Source organism: Lytechinus variegatus, chromosome 18, assembly GCF_018143015.1.
Source record: "Lytechinus variegatus isolate NC3 chromosome 18, Lvar_3.0, whole genome shotgun sequence".
NCBI classification, from domain to species: domain Eukaryota; kingdom Metazoa; phylum Echinodermata; class Echinoidea; order Temnopleuroida; family Toxopneustidae; genus Lytechinus; species Lytechinus variegatus.
Window position 1 is genome coordinate 3,633,699 of NC_054757.1, and position 23,665 is coordinate 3,657,363.

A 23,665-nucleotide genomic window follows, 5' to 3' on the forward strand; every position below is an offset into this window, starting at 1 on the left:
GCATCCCCCCACAGGATCCTGTAACCTGCCCTCGTGAACCACCTCATATCAACCCACCACCATCGGTGCCTAACAACCCCATCCAGCGCAAGCCAAGTGAAGTACATAGAAAGCCTTCATCACCACCTCCAAATATGAATCATAGGGAAGAAGAGATGTTCACCAGTTCTTTTCATCAAAACTCGAGGCCTGTTCTACATTCTCCCTCGTCGAAACAGGTTTTTTACCCAGGCCGAGCATCAACGTCGACTCACATGACAATACTAGATGCGGCTTACCACTCACTGATATCCTCAATCCAACTACTAGCAGTACCAGATGTGTTGAATCAACCACATCTGTCACAGATGCTTGCCAACTATCACTACCAGATCCTAAACCTCACCCACACCAGCCTTCAGCTCCTCCAGCAATAGTACCACTTGAGACTATACGCCTCGGGACATTTAATGTACGCGGGTACAGAAGCATTGCTCCAATGCTTAGAAGGATTTTATTGAACGTTGACATTTTATGCATACAGGAACATTGGCTTAGGGAACATGATGTGCATAGCCTCCAAGAAGCAAGTAGCTATCATCATACACTAAGCAAGATTTCAGAATGCCTCACCAACCTTAATATTGTTCATTGGGGAAGAGGCAAAGGTGGAGTGGCCATATACATCAGAAAGAGTCTCATATCAGATTTTAAGGATATTCCGTGTCAATCTCCAAAAATTCTGGCAGCTAAGCTTAAACTTGCTTTTTCTGGGAAAGCAATACTCCTTATCAACTGCTACTTCCCTTGTGGCACCAGCTCATCAGAACTTACAGAATACCAGATATGTATGGCCAATATCGTCCACTTACTCGATACGCATCTCTCGTCAGCTGAAGAAACAGTCGCAATTATTGCAGGTGACCTGAATGTAGATACAGTTAATTGCAATACAAAGAAGTCCCTTGAGTATCTCAGACTTCTAATGTCCTCTCATCATCTCCTGAGTGTCACAGAAGCATTTTGCACTGGAGAACAATACACCTACCAATCAGACAATGGAAAGAAGAAGTCTTGTATTGACGGATTTCTCATACCTGAGACAACTCTCCCGCAATTCCAGAACCTTAGAAAAGGTGAAGAAGATCCCCTGAATACTTCTGACCACTTTCTAGTGACTGTGGAATATTGTGTACGGCAAATCCTTGCTACAGAGGAAGCCTCTAAGAGTGCTTTAGCTCAAGCAAATAGGATCTCTCGCACTAAAGTCAAGTGGGACCAGGTCAGCAGGGATAGTTTACTCGATTTGTACACCAATCCGCTGGAACTACTGGCAACTGATATTTTCTGCCAGATCTCTGACGGAGATGTCGACACTAGCTTGGCCGAGTCACTCCTTCAGGAACTTATTCATGCAATGCTGAGAACTTCGCTTGAACTTCCTCATAGCTATCCATCTCGTAAGAAAAGGGGGAGGACAGAATGGACTGGGGAAGTGTCAGAAGCCTACCAAGCAGCTCTTCAAGGATGGAGGCAGTGGAAGAAGGCAGGAAAACCCAAGTGCACTGAGATCCATGAGATGTACTTGAGATGCAAGAAAGCTTTCAGGAGTAAGTTCCGTCAGTCAAGAGCACAGCAGAATAGAAGGCTTCTTACTAGTATTGAGCACGCATCTAAAGCCAATACAAAGCTCTTCCATCACCTGATAAAGAAGCAGCGCCCTGAGAAGAGCAAACAACTCCAAACTGACAAGCTCCAGTATGATGGAAAGGCGTACCAAGGAGAAGCGATGCTTGATGGATGGAAACAGTACTTCATGGATCTGGCTCAAGCACCCCAGGAAAACAGCATAGATCTGCATTCCCATGAAACTGGCCATCACGAAAACAAAGAGTATTTGTCCTCTATGCCAGCCCTCGTCATCACATCAGATGAGCTGGATGAGGCGATAGGTAGTCTCAAAAAGGGGAAAGCGAGTGGTCTAGATGAAATAACCCCAGAGCACATACAGAACCTTGGAGAAACTGCAAGGAGACTGCTACTCTTTATCTTCAATGTGTTCCTGACTAATGCATACACCCCACTTAGTCTTAAGAGTGGAATTGTGATACCAATCCATAAGGGCAAAGGCAAGAGCATTCAGGACCCCAAGAACTACAGAGGAATAACCATAACATCCTCACTCTGCAAACTACTGGAATTGGTATTGAAGCCTCATCTTGAGCTTTCACTTCACCTAAGTGACATCCCGGATGAACTCCAGTTTGGTTTTCGGAAACAGCACTCGTGCATCCTCACATCACTCTGCCTGGAACTGATTATTGAGCTTAACACCATCAACAACCAGCCTACCTTTGTGGCATCATTAGACGCAGAGAAAGCTTTTGATAAAGTTTGGCATGAGGGATTGTTCCAGAAACTAGATGCATCATACATCCATCCACAGTATGTTCACATGATCAGGTCTTTATACAATGATCTTCACAGCCAAGTCCTTTGGGATTGCATCATTAGTGAGGCCTTCCAGACAGAGCAGGGAGTGAGACAAGGAGGAGTCCTATCTCCACTCCTCTACTCGGTATTCATCGACGACCTGATGAAAGTCCTCCGGGAAAAGAACTTGGGATGCAAACTTCTGGATAGGTACTCCGGCCTCCTTGTCCTAGCAGATGACGTCGCACTGATCAGCTCATCACCAAGTGAATTACAAGAGATGTTGAATGTTACCAACAGCTATTCCCAAAGTTGGAGGTACAAGATCAACCCTAATAAAAGCTGTGTAGTACCTTTCAACAATAAGGGTAAACATGCAATTCAGCTCCCGTCATGGAATCTTGGAAATGACACAGTACCAACATCTTCCCGTCATCCACATCTTGGCATCATAAAATCAAGTGACAAGAGAGACCCAACATAAAAGATCATCTCGAAAGGCTTACACACTTTCTATGCACTTACAGGAAGTGGAGCATACACAGGAGGCCTTCTACCACAACACTGTGCATCCCTGTGGAAGGTTTATTGCATCCCTCGTATGCTCTATGGAGCAGCTGTAGTACACCTCACGAAAGGAATGGAGAAAAGACTTGATCAGGCACAACATCAGCTGTTCAAGCAAATCCTTGGTCTGCCTAGAACAGCAGCAGATGAGGTTGTCTTCCTTCTCACTGGGCTCCTTCCTCTTCGTTCTCAAGTTGACCTTGAGAAGCTCCTCCTGATTGGACAAGCACTGGACCTCCCCCACACTAGATTTGAGTATAGGACTCTTCTACATGCTGTAGCCAAGACTACTCCCACTATCAAGTCCTGGCAGCTCATCTTGGACAAGTATAATCTCCCTGACCTTCACTCTCTTCTGCTCAAACCCATCTCCTACATCACTTGGAAGAAGATCTCAAATAGGGCAGTTACAAACAAGGTTAAAGATGAGGTACTGGCTGCTATTGAGTCAAAATCTACTCTTTCTTTGTGGAGGAACATAGATCTACCAGCGGCAAACACACTATACCCCAGCTCCAGTAGCTCCCAGTTCCTAAGACGGGCTGTTGTCATCAGGTCACAGTTAGTGAGTCAGACGTACCCAACTCAGTGCAGGCTCGTCTTGATAAAGAAGGCTACTTCTCCAACTTGTCGCCTATGTCATCAAGGTGATGAAGACACCATCCACTTCATAGCTAGATGCCATGTGTTTGACACTCAGCGTGATGAACTTCAAGAAGAAGTCAGAAAATTAGGCCTTCCTGCATCGATCTGCTCCTTATTTTCCCAAGACTGCTGTGAAGACTATGCTAAATCCATTCTATTACCTGTCCATCCAAAACTATCTTCTTCCATGCATGACAAGCTGACCACTAAACTCTTACTCTTCCTGCACAAAATCCACATCTCTCGTACCTCCTTTCTCTCTTCTCTCTCTTGAATGTGTATTAAATTGTATTGTATCACCGATACTACTCTGTGGAAGTGCTTTGTGCCCTTATAATCATTTATGCAACAATACAGCAATCAGCTGTAGATCTCCGGGATCAGCGGAGGAAGAAGAAGAAGAAGAAGAAGAAGACTGCATGCAGTGCTAGTCTGTGGGGTTGTTTGTTGTTGTTTGTTGAAAATTAATGGCGACCAGTCATATTTGACTATTATCGCCAACTCGTTAGGCCAACTATTATTTCTTTTCTTTTTTTCGACGTGTCTTTAAAAAAATCGTTCCTCTCCTTCTTTTTTTTTTCTTTTCTTTTTTATTATTATTATTATTATCATAAAGACTATCGTATCTTACAGGTTACAGGGGAATCTTCAGGTAGGACTATTAGGCGAGAGCGGCGAGAGGCCAAAATTTGGGACTTTAATCCCCCCGACTGGATCAAAGCAAAAACATGCATCATTTTGAAGGAAATTTTCTGAGTTTTTCAGAACTGAGAGTTAAAAGTGTCGCAGAGTGTAGCTTCACCATGGAAACCAGCGTTGAATAGGCCACGCCCATTTTTGTGATATATGCAAAGCAGCAACTTATTATTCAGATTTGTTAATTAATTATACTAATTTATATATAAATATAGAATTTTCAAGGATAAAATCACTACAGATTGAATGATATGATAATGCCTAGCAACCAAATATATATTTCATACATATTTGATTTAAAAATCGTTGCCTAGCAACATTATTTTCCCTAGCAACCATATTCACTTTTCAATATTCTTTAATTTTTTTACCAGATTAATTCATTTTATAATTTTTTAAAGTTTTTAATTTGTAAAAACTAATGAAAAAGGTAAATTTTGATGAAAAAGTGATAAAAGAGGAAGACTAGGATGTATAATGCTTATATGATCATGAAAAGTTACCTTATTGCCGTGTTTGATTAACCCTGCATGTGACGGATTATCACTAAATATATATGTTTGTGTGTATTTACGACTATATGAATCATTTAATGGATATTGTAATATTGTTATAAATCAAATAGATACCCTACTGTGTCATGTTATCTGTTCTAATCTAAATATTTGAGTATTCACAGATTTTTCTGTTACCTATGGAAACCATTTTATGTTGCCTAGCAACAGTATTTTCCCTAGCAACCATCACTTTTTGGTGAAATTTCAAGCCTGTAACCTCCACAAAATTCCTGTTTTTGGTCCTCAAAATGCATCTTATACTATTCTAAGCATTTATTGTGATGATGACAATTAATTTCAACCATCTGGCCAGGAAGTCAGCATATTGAGAGAGGGCATGGCTGTATACAGAAAACTTTTCCTTGGGGGTGGCAAGAAAGTCTCCAAGAAACAAAGCGAGGAAGCAAAGCGACTGGGTTTGGCAAGGGATTCCTTTTCATAGTAAATGGAAGGATATCATGCACACTTAGTGAAATTTGTGAAAATTTTCAGTTAGATACCCTGTGTCAAGTTATTTGTACAATCTAAATAATTCAGTATTCATAGAATTTTCTGTTACCTATGGAAACCATTACGTTGCCTAGCAACAGCATTTTACCTAGCAACCATCACTTTTCGGCGATATTTCAAGCCTGCAACCTCCCCCAAATTCCCTTTCTTAGTCCTCAAAATGCATCTTATACTATTCTTAGCATTGATTGTGGTGATGACAATTAATTTCAGCCATTTGGCCAGGCAGTCGGTATATTAAGAGAGGGCATGGGTGTATACAGAAAACTTTTGTTTGGAGTGGCAAGCCGACTAAAAGTCCCTGATTAACAAAGCGAGGAAGCACAGCGACCAAGTTTGGCAATGGACGCTTATTCATAGTAAATGGAAGGATATAATGCTCACTTTTGGTGAATTTTGTGAAAATTTTCAGTTTAAAAATGCATCTTTTCGCTGCGTACGGCCATGGTAGAGGAAATGAGTATTATTAACAGTATCATTTAGTTTGTTATTTGGAACATTTTATTATACATTTTAGGAAAAATAATATATATATCCAAGACCAACTAATAAGTCTTAAAGTGTATCCAAGACCAGCCAATAAGTCTTAGAGTGCCTGCCATGGGAAAACTGAAATATTTATCTTGTGGAAATATAGTGATTGTGAACTCGAAAGCTAAACTTGTACTTTATGAGGTTTCTACTAAAATATGTAAATCACAATGATCTATCAAAGTTTCTATCTGCAATTCTGGCAACTCTGTACATTGTGAACTCAAAAACTAATTACTTTATGAGGTTCCTACTAAAATATGTAAATCACAATGAACTATCAAAGTTTCTATCTGCAATTCTGGCAATTTTCCTGTGTTGTTGGAAGTTTTTTTTCTTTTTTGTTGTTATTATACCAATGGATGGGCAATAGGGCAGTTTAACACAGTAGTATACTTGCAGACCTTCAAACATGATTGCTGGTTTATCTGCACAACTTGATGAAAAAAACCTTTTCAATGATCACCTGCCATGATTTAAACACAGATCAAAAGATCCTCAGTATGTCGAATGTACCAACTAGACAACAAAAATTACTCTAATCTGTGCCTGTTGCTCACTAGAACCGATTAGTCTCTGTACATTAGTGGGCATTACATTACTGATTCCAGCAGTTCATTAGCAGGTCAAATATCTGTTTAAGTAGAATTAATTAGGTGTAAGCCCTGTTATTGTCTCATCAAGATAAATGGCAAAGTCCTAACCATAGAACTTATGAGTATTCCCATTTAAGTTCTTTCTATAACTCCAAACCAATCTCTCTCCCTTTCTCGAGAAGCCACCTCCGATCAAGAAAATGTAATTATTGGGGATTTCAACAGTCACAGCATTATCTGGGGGTATGGAGGAACCAACGAGATGGAGAACTTGTGGAGAACTGGTCAGATGCAAATCAGATTGCATCACCCAACAAAATGACCCTCTCCCGCACACTCAACATCAACCTATTTGGCTGAAGGTGAATGAAGCCATCACTCTACGCACACTTCCCTTTCACAGATGTTTCACCATGAAGAAAGCAATCTGGGAGCAGTTTGTCATAGATCCGGATAACTATCCACAGGATCTTCCAGCACTCCCTTCTCATTACGACACATTTGAAAAGCTATTGAAGAAATCATCAGAGAAGAATATTCCACGAGGATGCTGTACAAACTATTCTCCGGGCTTGACGAATGATGAAGCTGCTGTACAGTAAATATTTCAGGAGCTTTGAGAATGACCCCTTTGGTGCCGATACACTTGAATGTGGGGGAAATTGACAACTGCCATTATGGATAATAAAAAAGAAAGTGACAGTAATTTAATAAATCAATGGACATGACTCACAACAGCGAGAAAAAACGGAGAAAACAATTCGGATCCTTGAAAAACGATTCAATATATACCCATAGTGACCACCGACCAAGTGGCCCACTACCTTCTTGTGTACAGTCAAGGTAACCCTATTTATTGCCCACGAAGGGCCAACCTCCCTTAAATAAAAGTGCAGTGACAGTCTCCCAACTAAGAGTCATTTAAATTCACAAGACCATTCAGCCTGAACGTCTTGTCTGCTTGTGCTAGGCTATCAAAGGGAATAATTAAGAGCAACAAGGTACCTGGATTAGATGATGTCCTCTGTGAGCAGATCACCCTCCTTGGACCAATGGCTGCTGACATGTTAAACCACTGTTTGCATGAAGAAAAAAAAACAATGGCAAGAGGAAAGTTAGGGTAGTTGCCAAAGTCGAGCCAGGCAAAGACCCAATCAGAGTTACAGAAAAATCTCTCTACTCTGTCACACATACAAGCCCTTTGAAAAGCTCCTGCTTAACCGCATTGTTCCCTTTGTGACTGAGTTCTTCATTCCAGTAGAATCAGGCAAGTACTGAATCTGACTCGGTACATCAGATGGTTTGAGGAAGGTCTGAAAACTAGAGCAGCCTTTGTTAACTTAACTGCAGCTTATGAAACAGTTAATCGTGGGGTAGGCCTTCTTACGAGGAAGGTCATTGTGGTGACAAAGGAAGTCAAGTTGACAAGGCTAATTCAAAAAATGCTGAAACCGGTTGTGAATCTCAGTGGTTCCAGTAGCAAATGGTGGAGGCAGAAATGGTCTCCCACAAAGAAGTGTCCTTGCCCAACTCCTCTTTAACATCTACACAGACGACCAAGTAATCCGTCTGTATGCTACCATAAAGAGTAGATGATCTTTACCTATTGTGTGGCACAGTCCCCCAGATATAGAGGTATCAGCACGGGTGGAAAAAAGAGCAAAAAGATGTCCTTCTTCCACTCTCTAACTATGAACCTGACACAAAGAGACTGGAATCAAGACAATTTCCTTCACTTGACTGAATCCCTTGATAGCTATGCACACAGTCAAAGGATTGCCTAGGGACAAACCACCTCCAGTCTGTGACGCAAAAGCTTTCCATGTGACCTACGAATCACGACCCAGGTTCAAATGACAATTGGCCATCCTGGCTATGTCTTACATGGCTATGTATTACATATGGTCTGGAACAAAAAGGTGCAAAGTCCTTAATATGCAGTTCGGGGCTACAGCAGGGATGCAGACACTATCTACGACTGAGGAGAGGATCAGACAGTGCATCACCTTTTGGTCTGCCCCCCCCCCCCCCCCCTCCTACCAGAGCCGTGCGCTGCCAAAGATCTGGAGTCACTCAACCCAAAAGCCAGATCATGCTTGAACCCTCTACTACAAAGGACTTGTGTCGTTACCCGAGAAGATGGGCACAGCGCAAATATTGCCCTTTAAAATCATTCAGTACACTATGACCAAATGAAAGCAAAGGTGTGCAGGAGTTTGTCTCTCCAATAGGTGGCTTTTAAGGGGGTATGTAGATATTGGGTAAGATTGTTAGCATCAAATATCTTTGCTCTTTCACTGACAAATTGTAAATTTCCCCTTAAAACACTAACATTCAGAATATAGGCACCGTTTTCAGCAAAGTTTTGGCCTCACCATGGACCTAGGTCCATGGCCTAACCGACAACCCCATCAGGAACCAATTAAGTCCCTGTCCCCTCCGCCATCCAACAACCCATGACCAAATAATAATTTTTTCCCCCAAATGTCAGATTACCATAAATAGGTGTATTCTACCAGTCAGATAATTAATGACAGACTTCTTCTTAGCTCATTAAAGATGTCATGTCCTGATAATGGTACATGATCTACACATGTAGCTTTCCTGTGAAAAGACTCGAGTGCAGTGGCAAAGGCAGTGGCAGTTCAAAGCTCTGGTAGGGGGGTATGCCAAAAAAGTGTTGTATCCTGTGATCATCCTTACAGTTGCAGGAAGTTTCTGCAATCCTATTGTAGCCCCATGGGCTGTTCAACAAGATCAGGTAGGCCATTCTTCACTTGGACCTGGAGAGTAACGTACTAAGTCCGTAGGTGAGATTGTGCATCACAGACTGGAGATTGTTAGACCAGTGGGTGACGCTTTTATGCGAGCAGAGTCATCAAGGGATTCTATTGAGCAGAGAAAACTGTGTCTAGATGTGAGTCTCGTTGCAGGCTCATGATTGACGAGTGGAAAACTATGTTCTTGATTGTTTTTTTTCTTTCATCTGTGCTGATGACTTCTCTTCTGACGTACGGTGGGCGCAATAATACCTAGTAGGTAAAGATTACCCACTTTTAGTCACAGGCAGTCTGACAGTCAGTGATGGCTCTGCAAGCTCCATTCAAGATTTGGGGTCAATATTTAGCACCAAGGGCTGCGTACTCAGCAGTGCAGAAGCATAAAGTCAGAGCTGTGGTACAGAGAGATTTGGCATCTATCAATTCCCCATATATTTCCCAGCTTCTTCAGAATGATATTCCTTTGCTCCAAATTTTGCATTTGTTTTGGCAGCATGTTCTTTGTATGAAAAAATAACGGTCTACAATGACGCCAAGGTAGGTTGGCTTGTTACCACCTGACCCTCAGTTTTTGATCTGCTCTCTGTTCTTAAGGTGGAATACACTAAGTTTGAGTCTTTCTGGATCGGAACAGAGATGATTTATAGCACAGTAAGGAGTTAAACTTGCCAGATCATCACTGAGTCCGTTTTGGCACACTGAGGAGTGATTATTACTTTAGAGATTATTGTTCAATTCAATGTTTTTCTACTCCATTCAAGTAGTGATACAAAATTATGGCTGTAATTTAAATGTTCCAGCCTTATCATTTGAAGAATCATCATTACAAATGCAGATGCATTTGTATTATTAGTATCAGCATGTTTTACCAATACTGTAGATATATCATCCCAATTTTCAGTTTCAGATATTTTCTCAGAAATATTTCTTATACCATGGATGTGTTTGAAGATTTACATTGATCTAAATCTCCACGGAACGAACAGTAGCGTTAGTTTGAGCCCAACAATCATGACAATAGAGGCATCTGTACCTGTTTTCTGAAGCTTTACCCATGTCAACGTCCTTTACATATGTATGCATGTTGAGAGGAATCCTTGTCTATTCTTTCAGACATCTTTTTTTTAAACTGAGTATTTAAGGCATCAGTTTTTAACCATCGCAGTCACTGACACTATCGCTGTAGCAGAAAATACCCGAAAGACAACATCAAAGATTACATAAGCTGATATGCCTCCTCTCTATATTCTGGGACTTTTGTTGTATGCCCCATCCTGGTTGTCTCTATTCAGCAGATGTGTGCAAACCTCATGACATATTACATGACACTTAGACATCGAAAACATTTCCCACTTTAGTAAGCCTTTCTATCCTTAATGGTTTTATTGTCCTTTTCTTGGCCTGATCGGGAATGATAGCTCAGTCGATAGACATGATAGATCGGGGGTTTCGGATTCCGGTGACCTGGATTGATTCTCACTTGGTGTATTAGTGCTCTTTTTTAAGGCACATCCTCATCTCATTACCAGGTCTTGGAGAGGACATTAAGCCGTCGGTCCTCTAGTTGTTTGCTTACAAGCATTCATGCTTTCTTAGCAATCGGGTCAAAAACATCATATTAAGGTGGTGCCGTGGCCGAGTGGTCTAAGGCGCCTGACTAAGGCGCCGCGGCACCTATTCCCGTGAGCAAGGCAGTTGATCTACAATGCTCTTTCATCCTGCTTTCAAATAAATGGAAATGCTCTATGCATTATTGGTAACTAGGTGTGCACTTGTTTTAAAAAAAAAAATATTAAGGCTTAAGATCCCAAGTTTTCATACTTTCATCCTTCTGATTTCTTGACAGTTATCAGATTGAAAGTGACATAATAAATTCCCTGTGATTAAACTTCTGACACATATTAATAGTATTAAAGTTTCATCAGAAACTTGTCGAACTCACAGCTTTGGCATCTTTGGGCTACAACCTCAACACAGACACAACTTTGGAAGATGGATATGCATGGGTGATTAGGTACTATTTGACAAGAGAGATCCATTTGTTAACCATTCCATATTCACTCGAAGAAAGTAATCTACATGTAAATATGCAGCCAAAAGCCTTTGCCAATGACCTGAGTACTAGTATAGGAGGGCCCTGAAATTGAAAAAAAATATCTGTACAAGCCTTAGGTGAAGGCCCACTGTATGATCCAAGTTTTAATCAGGGACTGTGCCTAAATAGTAGTGTTGTCCATTTTATCATATCATCAATGCTATACCTACTGTAACAAACTAAAAAATAAAGAAAAATGCTATGTACCTAGCAACTATTTCAGTTTCAGTTTATGAATCATCCAAACCATATTATTCTATTTTTATCTGCAAAAACATTTAAATTTCTCTTTGAAGCTGCTCTTTTTTAAATGATAAAGTTTAAATACCATGCCCATGTTTAGAATAGGTAGACAAGCAATATACATACAAGGATAGATGATTTCTTTTTAGAAATAAGAGAAATAAAGGGATGTCCTTCAATTTACCATTGCCAGTATGCATGTAGGTATATTATTGTACAAATGGTACTGTACACTTAAAGGTGGATTATTTTCCCCCAAATTCGTTGGGGAGAAACATATCGTTGCTAAGGTAAATAGTGTTGCTAGGCAATGAAATTGTGTCATTACATAATGGTAAAATCCGGAATATTGTTTGCCAATCGATAACAAACTATGATATGTTAATTCTCTCAATATTTTTACTCTAAGGCACAACTTCATCAACACATTTAGCCGAGATGAAGAGTGGTAACATAGCCGTTGCTAGGGAATATTGTTTCTGGGCAACACATTTGACTCCATGGAAGCTATAAAATAGACAGTTTGTTGAATGATTACTGAAAACGAGTTTGTAGACATCTATAATGATAATTGTTTCAGGATTATTGCTCATAATGGACTATTTTCCACAGATTTGTCCAGGGAAAAGAGTGTTAATATAGTCGTTGCTATGGAAAATAGTCGTTGCTAGGCAACAAATTTGTATCCATGGATAATGTGAAATGGTCATTTTGTTGTTGTTCTATTGAAGACAAGATAATTGATCAGGAATTATTCACTCAATCAACGTTTTCTCCACAAAATAGTATAAAGTATGTGCCTTGTACGTACATGTATCTGTAACACTGTAGTCAAAATGAACAATAAAATGGCGATTTGTACGATGTGAAGGGGTGTGTCCGGTTGAGCATAGCAAATTAATTTAAGGTTCTCAATAGCTTGAATGGGGGTTTTCAGTTCTTTATATTATTTTTAAATAATAATTTATGTAATTTCATTGGTGTAACTTACTAGGTTTAATTCAACCTAGTTAAAAAGTTAAAAGTTTGGTTTGAAATGGAAAAATAAGTGGTTTCCTTAAGGAGCTAAATGGTTGCTATGGAAAGTTATGTTGCTAGGCAACAATTTCTGAGAAAATGTTCATAAAATTCATGCTAAGTTGTTTTTCAGTAATTCTTCTTACAATATATAGTAGATCTAGCCTTTGAAAATAAGAAAAAATACCTGATAATCTAAATTAATAGGTAAAAAATCAATATTCGTGATAAATATTCAATAAGTATCTAAAATGGGCGTGGCTTGTTCAAGGCTGGTTTCCATGGTGATGCTACACATTACGGCATTTTTAATGCCCAATTCCGGAAAATTCAGAAAATTTCCTTTAATTTGATGTATGATTTTGCTTTGATCCAGCCGGGGGGATTAAAGTCAAGAAATAAGGCACTTTTTGGCTTCTGGCCGCTCATCTATATGTACTAGGCCTATGCCAATGTTGTACAGAGCACACACTTTAAAAAATCGTTAAAATATCACTTTTGTGACCAAAATTACTAATTTCCATACAGTTGCAATTCATTTTACATTAGTACCGGTAACTTGTAAATAATTTTTGTATTCACCAGAGCGCTCAAAAATTTGAATTTTGGGCATATTTTTTGTACGCCCTCTATTGGTGGAAAGTAATATTATAATATGGCAAGAATTTTTTCATTTTTTGATCTCTATTTTTGATTAAGAAAAACATTATTTAAAGTGTCAAATTTAAATAAGAGCCAAGTTGTATTAATAATAGGTGTAATGGAAACTGTCAGTATAAAAAAAATCAGGCATTTGCCTCAAACAAAAAGAGAAAATAAGCCAAACATTGCCACCCTTATTTTGCCACACATTGTGTAGGTATGTTGCAAAAAAGTAAATCTCAGAAATAAGATGTTTTCTTCATGGCATCATTTAGGGCTCATCAAGACCTTTAATTTAACAATAACACCTCATTTATCTCAATAGCCCCAGAAATAAGAAAGTTATTGTAGTTTTAAGGTCATATAAATCGCCTATTCAATTATGTATTCCTTTGTTTTTTAAGCCAAAAGTTCTTAAGTGATCTTAACTGGGACCAAGCCAGGTGCACTAATAGAAAATGGCAATGCGCATGCATTTACATATGGAAGTGCCCCAAAACACTCCAAAAATAACAGACGCCGCCGAAACAGGGACATAAAAAAACACTTGGCGTCAGTAGATTTCATTAAAATTTCACCACAATATAGTTAAAATGTTGCTCTATCGGTATGAACACCTTTTAAAGTGGTATGAAACCTGTAAATGTGAATAGCAAGAGGTTGAAAGCAAGGCCAAAGTTCCAGTAGCACACAGAGTCCCAAGATCGCCGAATTATTTTTTTTTCAAGTCTAGAGAGCTGCTATAAACATTCAACTAAGTAAAAACAATGATGCCATGCGCAATAACCTTTCCTTGCACATGCAAAAACAATACAAAGCAATGCCCCCACAGTCGCTCTGCAATTCTAGCCAGCACACTCAGTGCCTCATTCAGAATGCACCTAGAGGGCGCTTTTGCAACATACCTACGACACATGACATGGAGATACAACTGAGAACAAGGTTATATCATAACCTTGTTCATTAAATGAGTGGTTTTAACTTTTATTCTTGACGAGATTGTTAGGGTTGAAGTGCAAAAATTGCGTGTTCCAGGCCAGGCAGCCGCAGCCCACCCAAGGGTATACCGCTTGCGCTTGGTATATATTAAGTTCCCAAGACCCGTATTTTACCCTTTTCGTCAGTTCCTAGACCCCCATTTCAGAATTTCGATTCGTGAGGCACGCCCCCATCAAAAAATAATTTGAGTGCCCCCGCCCCCCTGGGTAATGGTATATATGCCAATGGCAATGCTATACACAGCACACAATTTAAAAAATCATTAAAATATTACTTTTGTGACCAAAAATACTAATTTCCATACAGTTTCATTTTCTTTTTCTTTAGTAACTTGGGGCACTTGTTCACTGCTACCATCCTGCCTGTGGAGAATCTACAGGTAGGACTATGGTATGCCAATGCTGTATTGAGCACACACTTTAAAAAATCATTAAAATATCACCTTTGTGACCAAAATTACTAGTTTCTGTACAGTTGCAATTTATTTTTCATTAGTAACTTGGGAATAATTTTTGTATACACCAGAGCACTCAAAAATTTGAATTTGGGGCATATTTTTGTGTATGCCCTCTATTGGTGGAAAGTAATATGGTAAGAAAATTTTCATTTTTTAATCTCTATTTTTAATTAAGAAAAAAATAATTCAAAATATTGAATATACGTAAGAGCCAGGTTATATGATGAATAGCTGTAATGAAAACTGACAGTGTAAGAAAATCAAGCAATTGTCCCATAGAAAGAGAGAAAATAAGCCAAACATTGCCACGCTTATTTTGTCACACATGGAGATGTAACTGAGAACAAGGTTATATCATAACCTTGTTCATTGAATGAGTGACTTGGGGTACATTCACCCCAGGGGGGGCACTCGACCAAAAAAGTGGTAGGGGTGTGCTGCGGGCGAGACAAAAAACGGGGGCCTTGGAGCGGGCTAATTGTAAAAAGGAGGGTCCTCGGAACGGGCTTCTGAACTACAATTTTGTGAAAACGGGGGTCCTTGGAATGGATCGCCAGCGTGTGAGTACGTGCGTATGCACCCCTATGGATCGGGCATGCGTGCATGATGCAGCTAGCTCGGCCTCCGCCGGGTGCGCTCACGCTGAAGACGATGCATCAGACGGCGCTCGGCGGCCGCTTTTCACCAAAATTGCAGCAGATCAATGCGAACGGAACGGCGGAACAAAAAATATGCGAAGCTTTGGAGCGGATTTCTTCTTTCTCGATAAGAACAAAATGCTATGCCTTGGAGCGGCTTTCTTGTTTTTTTTTCTCAATAAGACAAAAATGCTATGCCTTGGAACGGAAATTTAGGTGTAAAAATGGGGGTCCCCTCCGCGGCACATACCCACTATGCATTATACACTGAGTGCCCCCCCCCGGGACATTCACCACACCGCTAGGGCGCTCGAAAACTTGAATTTTAGGCATATTTTTGTGTACGCCCTCTATTGGTGGATGGTAAAATATGGCACAATGATTGTAGTTTTTCAATCTCTATTTTTTTTAGAAAAAGTAATTTAAAGAATCAAATTTACTTAAGAGCCATATTATATGATGAATAGCTGTAATGGAACCTGACAGTGTCAAAAAATCAGGCATTTGTCCCAAAGAAAACGAGAAAATAAGCCAAACATTGCCAACCTTATTTCACCACACAGGGAGGAGTAACACTAATAGAAAGAAATGAGTGGCCGCAGCCAGGCCCAGGGGCCTGTTCACAAATCTCTCCACTAGTGAGTAGTGGAAAGATCAGTGGGCTTGTTGCATGAACATAATGAAAGGGTCTTTCGTAGAACCGTTTCACAAAGCCGATCATTTGAAGAATGGTCCTTAGACACCTCCAGATGTGTTCTACATTTATAAGCATGATCTTCGTTGCACACCGGCCGGCAGCCGCCGCCGTTGGCATTGAGAGAAAATGCGTTTACGGCAAACCACACTGACATATCACCTTAAAACATTTTGGGGGGTTATTCCATCAAGTCCATTTGATTGCATTTTATCTGGGATGGCACCAGGTTATTTGTTACGGTATATATTGGGGCTAGTTGTCACCAAATTCAGGTCGTCTTGCCCTGCAAGACAACCAAAAGCGGAAGTCATTTTAACTTTTCCGGGTAATAGGCCCAAATACTTTTTTAGTCACAATGGTTTTTTTTTATTCTCCGTCTTTTCCCCACTCTTTGTTCATTTTTTTTTTCAATTAAACTTGATATATCGAAATGGGCGGCAATCTCTCTGACCCCTCATGCTTTCTCATTAAATAATCAATATGAAAAAAAATGTATGGTTAAAAAGCGTGTTCATATATAATGTTCAGCAAAAAAAAAGAAAAAAACATGATCAATACAAAACAAAACAAAACTAAGCTACAAAGCGATTAAAAAAATTATCAAACCAATATGAAATATGTGTACAAGTGCATGTATTAGAACTGATTATTGAGAATGAAAAGCTAAAACTACAAGGCAAACCCCGATTTTGTAAATAAATCGTACACAAAGTGTATGGGATGAAATTAAGATGGTGTTTCCGGTCATTTTATATTTCAATTTTTTAAGCACTTTATAATTATTTTGGAACACAATTTTTTCTGGGCTTCACTTTTGTAACATTTCACAGACACAGGTGACAAGTGTGACCTTCTACCTCAGATTTATTAAAAGTCAAACCAATGTTAACCAATCACTAAGTTCATTGTTCCTATAATTTTTAAAAGATAAGATTATGGAAAGTCCGTTATCGGACCCTATGTCATGTTAAAGCAAATAGTCTCGACTCCTACTTTAAAATGTTGAACATATATATTTTTTATATTCTTTACCCGGGGGGGGGGGGCACTTCCATTAAAGAGTGGATACCATGCTCGACCACCTCAAAAAGCACCCTGAACACATATATTACATATCCTGAAAATGCACCCCTTAACAAGTATTTGTGTATAAAACCCTACCCTTAACAAGTATTGGAAACAAAACGATTCTATTGGCAAGTATTCCCTGAATTGATCCCTAAACAAGTACAGCGATATTTAATTAGACGTCGATCGGTCGTTGGTTTTAACTTTACCTACATCATTGGATTTAGTACAGCCCTATCACCTCCCACATCTCGCGCAAATCATACTCTATAACACGAAGTGTTGACTCTTTGGGCAAAAAGTACCTTTATAAAACTTTTTGTCTTAATTTTTTTATACCCTCGCAAATTTGACCCTAAACACATAGCTTCGTAGCGAAAATAGATTTCATTATTTTAGTGTCTTTGACACCCTTATTACGTTACGTACATAACATGCCGTTTTTTGTCGCGCATGGTATCCACTCGTCAATGTAGTGGCCCCCGGGATTCTTTAAGCTTATATTCTATAAACTTCCATAAAGTTATCATTTAAATATGACCAACGTTAATGATCGTTGTAATTTTTAGCATTGTTTCTGTAAATAAAATTTCCATTGCGGATTGATTTTACACATTTTTCTATTGCAAAGCACTTCTTTACCCACTTGGACATGCACTGCAATTTTCATATTTTGCTTGTCTTCAGTTACTCCTCATGCAAAGGCATGTTTATACTCTAAACACTCACATAAATTTCTTGCTTTATAGAGTCTGATATCTGACAAAATTAGACTTTTCACATGCAGCCTCTCATATTTTCCTTTTTAGTCTCGTACAATCAGACACGTTGATTTTGTTTACTCCATTCAAACCCTATTTTTACCTTAACAAATAACATTCAACGCATAATTTGCAAAATTATCATTATAAATAAGTATTCTATAAAAATCAGAATATTGAGCTAATACAATGTCAAAATTACTTAATTCATTAAATTTTCATGTCGGACAAGGGTCTCTTTTGTTGAAATATCAATGAAAGGTGTCTCTAAAAGGACACTGTTTTAAATAACAGAAATAGTAACATTTTTTATTTTATCCAGTTATGTTTGTGAATCTTTAATTTTTGTTCTCTTTTTACATCATAAAGTAAGCTTCATACATCAATCCTACAATCACTAATAATTAAAACATTATTTGACCTCCATTTATTGAAATATATGATTTTATGAAAAGTCGTCATTCTGAGATAAAAGTTTCAGGTGGCGATGAAGACTAAATATTTTTCCGATACTATCGATATCAAACGATGTCGCGGACTTGGAAGACAAAATTGCCTTCGTGAAATGGAAAGCGCTGAATTGTCGCCAATCTTCCTATCTCGGAAGAATGGTCCTAGGAGTTCCTACGTATCGCTCATCTCGTCATGCAACAGGCCCCAGGCCACTCATTCAACCTTGCTCACTTGCTCACTGCAACCATCCTGCCTGTGGAGAATCTACAGGTGTTATCATTACGAAAATTTCCCGTTTGATTCTCGACCTCACTTCGGACTGCAAACTGCGGTCGCATACCCCGTTTTGCGTTTGCAAATCTCAAACAACTTTTCCAACCCCGATAAACCCATCTTGGCCAGGTAATCCCCTTGTCTCGATTTCACCACCACGGGCCAGCTAAACGAGCGTTGAGCCAAGGACGAAATGATAAACAACAGCTGTGCTATTACGTAAGACTTGTCTGCCTGTAGAAGGATCTTCGGAATAAAATTATTGTATTCGATATTAATCACGTTTTCAAAGGCATATTACATTCAGACATCCAATACTAGTCCATTTTCAATTTCGAACGAAGAAAATCGACCTCGAAATAAGGAAAGTATGCGGAATAAAAATTACGGTATGCTTAGCATGCAAGGACCGCGATGCATCCCATCTAGTTTCTGTCCATACAGCAAGAAAATATGGGATGCATGCCGTTCACTCGCGCAACGATACAGTCTTAACGAAAGAAAGGAAGGAAGGAAGGAAGAGAGAGAGAGAAAGAAAGAAAGAAAGAAAGAAAAAGAAAGAAAGAAAGGAAGAAAAAAGTTTCTATCAACGCGTGTATACATGGAACTCCATGCACTCAACAGAATGCAATCCATCGTGTGTGGCCCCCTGCTGTGACCGTTGATGCTGGGGTGTATTATCTTCGGACCGAGGTCAAGAAACAGGTGTTTCTATACTTAAATTTCATGCTTGTTTTGAGAAGAGATTTGATGATAAGGGAAACTTGGGGTATACTGCTCTTAGACGCAAAATTTTCGTCATGTGGTATGCCAATGCTTGTCATAGCATCTGCAAAATCATTGAAATATCACTTTTGTGACCAAAATTACTATTTTCCATACAGTTGCAATTTATTTTTCATTTTAAACTTGGGAGTAATTTTTGTATGCCCTCTATTGGTGGAAAGTAATATGGCAAGAAAATTTTCATTTTTCAATCTCTATTTCTAATTAAGAAAAAATAATTTAAAGAATCAAATTTACTTAATAGCCAATTTATATGATCAATAGCTGTAATGGAAACTGACAGTGTAAAAGAATCAAGCATTTGTCTCGAGGAAAAAGAGAAAATAAGCCAAACATTTCCACCCTTATTTTGTCACACATGTCATGGAGATGTTTAAATAGTATACTAACCTCGCAATACGTGTGAGTGGGAGATGTAACAGATAACAAGGTTATATCATTACCTTGTTCATTGAATGAGTGCATTCAACTGTTGTTGGTGTGACTGTTACAACTTCCTGTGTGGTGAAATAAGGTTGGCAATGTTTGGCTGGGGGGGGGGGGCAAATGCTTGATATTTTGAAGAGATTGTTTGGGTTGAAGTGTGTGTACTAGGCAGCCAGGCCACTCATTCAACTGTTAGTATGACCGTTAGAGTGTAATGTTAGAGTCCTAACCAAGGGAGCTCCATGTCACGTGGCAAAATGAAGTTGGCAATGTTTGGGTTTTTTTCTTTTCCTTTGGGACAAATGCTTGATTTTTTTGGTGCTGTCAGTTTTCAATACAGCCAATCATCATATTACTTGGCTCTTCAGTAAATTTTATTCATTTAAATATTTCTTTCAAATCAAAAATAGAGATTAGAAGTGACAATTGTCTTGCCATGTTGCTTTCCACCAATAGAGGGCGTACACAAAAATATTCCCAAATTCATGTTTTCGAGCAGGTCTGGTGAATACAAAAATTACTCCCAAGTTACTAATGAAAAATAAATTGCAACTGTATGGAAATTAGTATTTTTGGTCATAAAAGTGATATTTTAATGATTTTTTAAATTGTGTGCTGTGTACAGCATCGGCATACCATAGATTACCCACAGGCGCATTTCCGTTTTACACCCTGGCGAAGGCATTTTCCGGAAAAGCAGCCAAAAAGCGACTAGTGAAGAGTCTACACACGTCGCTGGTTGCATGCAGCGTGCGACACAGGCGAGTCCACCACCGCAAGCAATTTGCACAGTTACTGATCAGAGCACAGAGTTCCTCGGCACTTCATGTACAGAGAGAGCGGCAGTCAGGAGTGAAATCCGAACATGCTTTTGCAGTCGCGTTGTTTATGATAGTTTTTTTTTTCTAAAAATAAATTATTAACTAAATGAATAGAATGACAGACAAAATCAAAATAAACAGATACTTATAATGGAAAGACAAATTGAAGTTTGATGGATTGATACCGGGATTGATACACTTAGAAGCTGCCGAAAGATAGATATAGAAGACTGATAAATAGATAGAGACAAGATAGACAGATAGATAGATAGAAATAGAGAGAGAGAGGTGGATAGATAGATAGAGAGAAAGAGATAGAGAATTTGAGAGACAGATAGATAGATGTTAGATAGATAGAAATATAAAGAATGAGAGAGACAGAGAAGATAGACAAATTAACAGATAGATAGATACATAGATAGATAGATATATAGATAGAGAGAAATAGAGAAAGACAGACAGATGGATAGATAGAGGATTTGAGAGATAGATAGATGAGAGATAGATAGATGTTAGATAGATAAAGAGGGAGAGAGACAAAGAATATTAACAAATTAACAGATAGATAGATACTTTAGTTAAAAAATAGATAGATAGAAAGAGAGAAAGACAGACAGATGGATAGATAGATAGAGAGAGAGAGATAGATATTAAATAGATAAAGAATGAGAGAGACAGAGAAGATTATTAACAGATAGATAAATACTCTAGTTAAAAAAATGGATAGATAAATAGATAGAGAGAAATAGAGAAAGACAGACAGATGGGTAGATAGATAGGGAGAGATTGAGAGAATTTGAGAGATAGATAGATGTTAAATAGATAAAGAATGAGACAGGGAAGATTATCAACAAATTAACAGATCTATACTAGTTACAAACATAGATAGAAGATAGATAGATAGATGGGGGAGAGAACTTGCGAGATGGAGATATGTTATAGATATATGGACGAAAAAAGAGAAATAGACAGACAGATGGATAGATAGAGGGAGAGAGAGAGATAGAGAATTTGAGAGATAAATAGATGTTAGATAGATAAAGAATGAGAGAAACAGAGAAGATAGACAAATTAACCGATACTGTAGTTTCATAGATAGATAAATAGATAGAAGAAAGACAGACAGATGGATAGAGAGAGAGAGAGAGCTGGAGAGTTTGAGAGATAGATAGATGTCAGATAGATCAAGAATGAGAGAGAAGAGCGACTAATTAACAGATAAATACTGTAGTTACATAGGTAGGTAGAGAGAGAGAGAGAAATAGAGAAAGACAGACAGATGGATGGATAGATAGAGAGAGAAAGAGAATTTGAGATAGATAGATGTTAGATAAATAATGAGAGAGACAGAGAAGACTATTAGATAGATAGATACTGCAGTTACATAGATAGATAGAGATAGAATTTGAGAGACAGATAGATAGATAGATGTTGGATAGATAGAAAGATAAAGAATGAGAGAGACAGAGAAGATAGACAAATTAACAGATAGATAGATACATAGATAGATAGATATATAGATAGAGAGAAATAGAGAAAGACAGACAGATGGATAGATAGAGATAGATAGATGTTAGATAGATAAAGAGGGAGAGAGACAAAGAATATTAACAAATTAACATATAGATAAGTTAAAAAATAGATAGATAAATAGATAGAGAGAATAAGAGAAAGACAGACAGATGGATAGATAGATAGAGAGAGAGATATTAAATAGATAATTAAAGAATGAGAGAGACAGAGAAGATTATTAACAGATAGATAAATACTCTAGTTAAAAAAATAGATAGATAAATAGAGAGAAATAGAGAAAGACAGACAGATGGATAGAGAGATAGATAGAGAATTTGAGAGATAGATAGATGTCAGATAGATCAAGAATGAGAGAGAAGAGCGACAAATTAACAGATAGATACTGTAGTTACATAGGTAGAGAGAGAGAGAAATAGAGAAAGACAGACAGATGGATGGATAGATAGAGAATTTGAGATAGATAGATGTTAGATAAAGAATGAGAGAGACAGAGAAGATTATTAGATATATAGATACTGCAGTTACATAGATAGATAGAGATAGAATTTGAGAGATAGATATATAGACAGATAGAGAGAAATTAAGACAGACATCAGCTGTCAGCATATAAGCTCAGCTGCATTTGCAAGTACGGTATGTTCTGCGGATAACTTCGGTGCGGACTTTGGATCGCGCGCCCAGCTGATAATGTAAACAAACGTAGACGTAGACTCTTCACTAGTCGCTTTTTGGCTACTCTTCTGGAAAATGCCTTCGCCAGGGTGTAAAACGGAAACGCGCGTCGCGGGCAGGATAAATGAACCCTTGAGTGAGTCCTACCTGTTGCTGTCAATTTTCCTACCTGTAGATTCCCCACAGGCAGGATGGTTGCAGTGCAGTGAGCAAGTGGGCCAGGCTAGGGGAAATACATCCTGCTGAAGAAAAGTTTGTTGTAAAAATAGTGGGAAAAATAATAACAAAATATTGGTGAAGGTTTGAGGAAAATCCAGAATAAACGGTGTGTCTCCATTATGATGAAATAAGTTTTTGCAGTATATAACTGTTGCAGTTAATCAGTTGTCAATCCAATTGTTTACGTTCTCGGTAGAAAACTTTGAATAAACCTAATTTCATATAATAGAATACAAAAGAACAAGTGGGGAAATGACATCAGCACACGTAATGAATATTCATAAAGACATGCCTAGCACTGTTTCACCAGAATAATGCAAATCTTTAAAATTCAATAACTTTGTTATTTTTTTTCCGATTTTGATCAAATTTTCAGCATTTTTCTATGTGAATTTTATTTATTGAGATATAAATATCTCCAGCCTGGACCATCCCTTTAATCACTTGAACAAACACATTTCTCAGTAAGACTTGGTTACAGAAGTGTAGTAGTTTGAACGATTTCTGTTGTGTAAAGTTTCCACAAAGATGATGAGAGTTTTTCGTTCCTCTGCAGCTCAACATTGTTGCT

At 38.5% G+C, this 23,665-nt stretch overlaps 1 protein-coding gene across 1 annotated transcript in view; it reads left to right on the forward strand.

The window, feature by feature from the left end:
* LOC121431561 (UBX domain-containing protein 8-like) overlaps positions 1–23,665 on the forward strand; it is a 48,783-nt gene that overhangs the window by 3,534 nt on the left and 21,584 nt on the right. The window lies entirely within an intron of this gene.